Source organism: Triticum urartu, chromosome 7, assembly GCF_003073215.2.
Source record: "Triticum urartu cultivar G1812 chromosome 7, Tu2.1, whole genome shotgun sequence".
Classification (NCBI taxonomy): domain Eukaryota; kingdom Viridiplantae; phylum Streptophyta; class Magnoliopsida; order Poales; family Poaceae; genus Triticum; species Triticum urartu.
In genome coordinates, this window is record NC_053028.1 from 638,972,139 (window position 1) to 638,978,519 (window position 6,381).

The following is a 6,381-nucleotide window of genomic DNA, read 5'->3' on the forward strand; positions in this document are numbered from 1 at the left end:
CGGTAAACGGGAGTTGCATAATCTCATAGTCATAGGAACATGTATAAGTCATGAAGAAAGCAATAGCAACAAACGAAACGATCAAGTGTTATGCTAACGGAATGGGTCAAGTCAATCACATCATTCTCCTAATGATGTGATCCCATTAATCAAATGATAACTCATGTCTATTATTAGGAAACATAACCATCTTTGATCAACGAGCTAGTCAAGTAGAGGCATACTAGTGACATACTGTTTGTCTATGTATTCACACATGTATTATGTTTCCGGTTAATACAATTCTAGCATGAATAATAAACATTTATCATGATATAAGGAAATAAATAATAACTTGATCATTTCCTCTAGGGCATATTTCCTTCAGTCTCCCACTTGCACTAGAGTCAATAATCTAGTTCACATCGCCATGTGATTTAATACCAATAGTTCACATCACCATGTGATTAACACCCATAGTTCGCATCGACATGTGACCAACACCCAAAGGGTTTACTAGAGTCAATAATCTAGTTCACATCGCTATGTGATTAACACCCAAAGAGTACTAAGGTGTGATCATGTTTGGCTTGTGAGAGAAGTTTAGTCAACGGGTCTGCCACATTCAGATCCGTAAGTATTTTGCAAATTTCTATGTCAACAATGCTCTGCAGGGAGCTACTCAAGCTAATTGCTCCCACTTTCAATATGTATCCAAATTTAGATTTAGAGTCATCTGGATCAGTGTCAAAATTTGCATCGAGGTAACCCTTTACGACGAACCTTTTTGTCACCTCCATAATCGAGAAACATATCCTTATTCCACTAAGGATAATTTTGACTGTTATCCAGTGATCTACTCCTAGATCACTATTGTACCCCTTGCCAAAAACAGTATAGGGTATACAATAGATCTGGTACACAGCATGACATATTTTATAGAACATATGGCCAAGGCATAGGGAATGACTTTCATTCTCTTTCCATCTTCTGCCGTGGTCGGGTTTTGAGTCTTACTCAGTTTCACACCTTGTAACACATGCAAGAACTCTTCCTTTGACTGTTCCATTTTGAACTACTTCAAAATCTTGTCAAGGTATGTACTCATTGAAAAAACTTATCAAGTGTCTTGATCTATCTCTATAGATCTTGATGCTCAATATGTAAGCAGCTTCACCGAGGTCTTTCTTTGAAAAACTCCTTTCAAACACTCCTTTATGCTTTGCAGAATAATTCTACATTATTTCCGATCAACAATATGTCATTCACATATACTTTTCAGAAATGTTGTAGTGCTCCCACTCACTTTCTTGTAAATACAGGCTTCACCGCAAGTCTGTATAAAACTATATGCTTTGATCAACTCATCAAAGCGTATATTCCAACTCTGAGATGCTTGCACCAGTCCATAGATGGATCGCTGGAGTTTGCACATTTTATTAACACCTTTAGGATTGACAAAACCTTCTGGTTGCATCATATACAACACTTCTTTAATAAATCCATTAAGGAATGCAGTTTTGTTTCTCCATTTGCCAGATTTCATAAAATTCGGCAATTGCTAACATGATTCGGACAGATTTAAGCATAGATACGAGTGAGAAACTCTCATCGTAGTCAACACCTTGAAATTTGTCGAAAACCTTTTTCGACAAGTCTAGTTTTGTAGATAGTAACACTACTATCAGCGTCCGTCTTCCTCTTGAAGATCCATTTAATCTCAATGGCTTGCTGATCATCGGGCAAGTCAACCAAAGTCCATACTTTGTTCTCATATACATGGATCCTATCTCAGATTTCATGGCCTCAAACCATTTCGCGGAATCTGGGCTCATTATTGCTTCCTCATAGTTCGCAAGTTCGTCATGGTCTAGTAACATGAATTTCAGAATAGGATTACCGTACCACTCTAGTGCGGATCTCACTCTAGTTTACCTATGAGATTCGGTAGTAACTTGATCTGAAGTTATATGATCATCATCATTAGCTTCCTCACTAATTGGTGTATTAGTCATAGGAACAGATTTCTGTGATGAACTACTTTCCAATAAGGGAGAAGGTACATTTACCTTATCAAGTTCTACTTTCCTCCCACTCATTTCTTTCGAGAGAAACTCCTTCTCTAGAAAGGATCCATTGTCAGCAACGAATATCTTGCCTTCGGATCTGTGATAGAAGGTGTACCCAACATTTTCTTTTAGGTATCCTATGAAGACGCACTTCTCCGATTTGGGTTTGAGCTTATCAGGTTGAAACTTTTTCACATAAGCATTGCAACCTCAAACTTTAAGAAACGACAGCTTAGGTTTCTTGCCAAACCATAGTTCATACGGTGTCGTCTCAACGGATTTAGATGGTGCCCTATTTAATGTGAATGTAGCTGTCTCTAAAGCATAACCCCAAAACGATAGTGGTAAATCGGTAAGAGACATCATTGTTTGGGAACGTAGTAATTTCAAAAAAATTCCTACGCACACGCAAGATCATGGTGATGCATAGCAACGAGAGGGGAGAGTGTAATCTACGTACCCTCATAGACTGACAGCGGAAGCGTTATAACAACGCGGTTGATGTAGTCGTACGTCTTCACAGCCCGACCGATCAAGCACCGAAACTACGGCACCTCCGAGTTCTAGCACACGTTCAGCTCGATGACGATCCCCGGACTCCGATCTAGCAAAGTGTCGGGGAAGAGTTCCGTCAGCACGATGGCGTGGTGAAGATCTTGATGTTCTACCGTCGCAGGGCTTCGCCTAAGCACCGCTACAATATTATCGAGGACTATGGTGGAGGGGGGCACCGCACACGGCTAAGAAAACGATCACGAGGATCAACTTGTGTCAGCAACATACTAAACGATCAAGTGCTAAGCTAACGAAATGGGTCAAGTCAAACACATCATTCTCCTAATGATGTGATCCCGTTAATCAAATGACAACTCATGTCTATGGCTAGGAAACTTAACCATCTTTGATCAACGAGCTAGTCAAGTAGAGGCATACTAGTGACACTCTGTTTGTCTATGTATTCACACATGTATTATGTTTCTGGTTAATACAATTCTAGCATGAATAATAAACATTTATCATGAAATAAGGAAATAAATAATAACTTTATTATTGCCTCTAGGGCATATTTCCTTCAGTCTCCCACTTGCACTAGAGTCAATAATCTAGTTCACATAGCCATGTGATTTAACATCAACAGTTCACATCACCATGTGATTAACACCCATAGTTCACATCGTCATGTGACCAACACTCAAAGGGTTTACTAGAGTCAATAATCTAGTTCACATCTCTATGTGATTAACACCCAAAGAGTACTAAGGTGTGATCATGTTTTGCTTGTGAGAGAAGCTTAGTCAACGGGTCTGCCAAAATTCAGATCCGTATGTATTTTGCAAATTTCTATGTCTACAATGCTCTGCACGGAGCTACTTTAGCTAATTGCTCCCACTTTCAATATGTATCCAGATGAGGACTTAGAGTCATCCGGATCAGTGCCAAAACTTGTATCGACGTAACCCTTTTACGATGAACCTTTTTTCACCTCCGTAATTGAGAAACACATCCTTATTCTAGTAAGGATAATTTCGACCACTGTCCATTGATCTACTCCTAGATCACTATTGTACTCCCTTGCCAAACTTAGTGGTAGGGTATACAATAGATCTGGTACACAGCATGGCATACTTTATAGAACCTATGGTTGATGCATAGGGAATGACTTTCATTCTCTTTCTATTTTCTGCTGTGGTCGGGTTTTGAGTCTTACTCAATTTCACATCTTGTAACACAGGCAAGAACTTTTCCTTTGACTGTTCCATTTTGAACTACTTCAAAATCTTGTCAAGGTATGTACTCATTGAAAAAACTTATCAAGTGTCTTGATCTATCTCTATAGATCTTGATGCTCAATATGTAAGCAGCTTCACCGAGGTCTTTCTTTGAAAAACTCCTTTCAAACACTCCTTTATGCTTTGCAGAATAATTCTACATTATTTCCGATCAACAATATGTCATTCACATATACTTTTCAGAAATGTTGTAGTGCTCCCACTCACTTTCTTGTAAATACAGGCTTCACCGCAAGTCTGTATAAAACTATATGCTTTGATCAACTCATCAAAGCGTATATTCCAACTCTGAGATGCTTGCACCAGTCCATAGATGGATCGCTGGAGTTTGCACATTTTATTAACACCTTTAGGATTGACAAAACCTTCTGGTTGCATCATATACAACACTTCTTTAATAAATCCATTAAGGAATGCAGTTTTGTTTCTCCATTTGCCAGATTTCATAAAATTCGGCAATTGCTAACATGATTCGGACAGATTTAAGCATAGATACGAGTGAGAAACTCTCATCGTAGTCAACACCTTGAAATTTGTCGAAAACCTTTTTCGACAAGTCTAGTTTTGTAGATAGTAACACTACTATCAGCGTCCGTCTTCCTCTTGAAGATCCATTTAATCTCAATGGCTTGCTGATCATCGGGCAAGTCAACCAAAGTCCATACTTTGTTCTCATATACATGGATCCTATCTCAGATTTCATGGCCTCAAACCATTTCGCGGAATCTGGGCTCATTATTGCTTCCTCATAGTTCGCAAGTTCGTCATGGTCTAGTAACATGAATTTCAGAATAGGATTACCGTACCACTCTAGTGCGGATCTCACTCTAGTTTACCTATGAGATTCGGTAGTAACTTGATCTGAAGTTATATGATCATCATCATTAGCTTCCTCACTAATTGGTGTATTAGTCATAGGAACAGATTTCTGTTGTGAACTACTTTCCAATAAGGGAGAAGGTACAATTACCTTATCAAGTTCTACTTTCCTCCCACTCATTTCTTTCGAGAGAAACTCCTTCTCTAGAAAGGATCCATTCTTAGCAACGAATGTCTTGCCTTCGGATCTGTGATAGAAGGTGTACCCAACTTTCTCCTTTGGGTATCCTATGAAGACACATTTCTCCGATTTGGGTTTGAGCTTATCAGGATGAAACTTTTTCACATAAGCATTGCAACCCCAAACTTTAAGAAACGACAACTTTGGTTTCTTGCCAAACCACAGTTCATATTGTGTCGTCTCAACAGACTTAGATGGTGCCCCTTTTTAACGTGAATGCAGCTGTCTTTAATGCATGACCCCAAAAACGATACTGGTAAATCGGTAAGAAACATCATAGATCGCACCATATCTAATAAAGTACGGTTACGACATTCGGACACACCATTATAGTGTGGTGTTCCAGGTGGCGTGAGTGGTGAAACTATTTCACATTGTTTTAACTGAAGGCCAAACTCGTAACTCAAATATTCTCTTCCACGATTAGATCGTAGAAACTTTATTTTCTTGTTACGATGATTTTCCACTTCACTCTGAAATTCTTTGAACTTTTCAAATGTTTCAGACTTATGTTTCATCAAGTAGATATACCCATATCTGCTCAAATCATCCATGAATTTCAGAAAATAATGATACTTGTCGCGAGCCTTAATACTCATCGGACCGCATACATCAGTATCTATTATTTCCATTAAGTTTGTTGCTCACTCCATTGTTCCGGAGAACGGAGTCTTAGTCATCTTGCCCAAGAGACATGGTTCGCAAGCATCAAGTGATTCATAATCAAGTGATTCCAAAATCCCATCAGCATGGAGTTTCTTCATGCGCTTTACACCAATATGACTTAAACGGCAGTGCCACAAATAAGTTGCACTATCATTATTAACTTTGCATCTTTTGGCTTCAATATTATGAATATGTGTATCACTATGATCGAGATCCAACAAACCATTTTCGTTGGTGTGTATGACCATAGAAGGTTTTATTCATGTAAACAGAACAACAATTGTTCTCTAACTTAAATGAATAACCGTATTGCAATAAATATGATCAAATCATATTCATGCTCAATGCAAACACCAAATAACACTTATTTAGTTTCAACACTAATCCCGAAAGTATAGGGAGTGTGCGATGATGATCATATCAATCTTGGAACCACTTCCAACACACATCGTCACTTCACCCTTAGCTAGTCTCTGTTCATTCTGCAACTCCCGTTTCGAGTTACTACTCTTAGCAACTGAACCAGTATCAAATACCGAGGGGTTGCTACGAACACTAGTAAAATACACATCAATAATCTGTATATCAAATATACCTTTGTTCACTTTGCCATCCTTCTTATCCGCCAAATACTTGGGGCAGTTCCGCTTCCAGTGACCAGTCCATTTGCAGTAGAAGCACTTAGTCTCAGGCTTAGGACCAGACTTGGGCTTCTTCACTTGAGCAGCAACTTGCTTGCCGTTCTTCTTGAAGTTCCCTTTTCTTTCCCTTTGCCCTTTTCTTGAAACTAGTGGTCTTGTTAATCATCAACACTTGA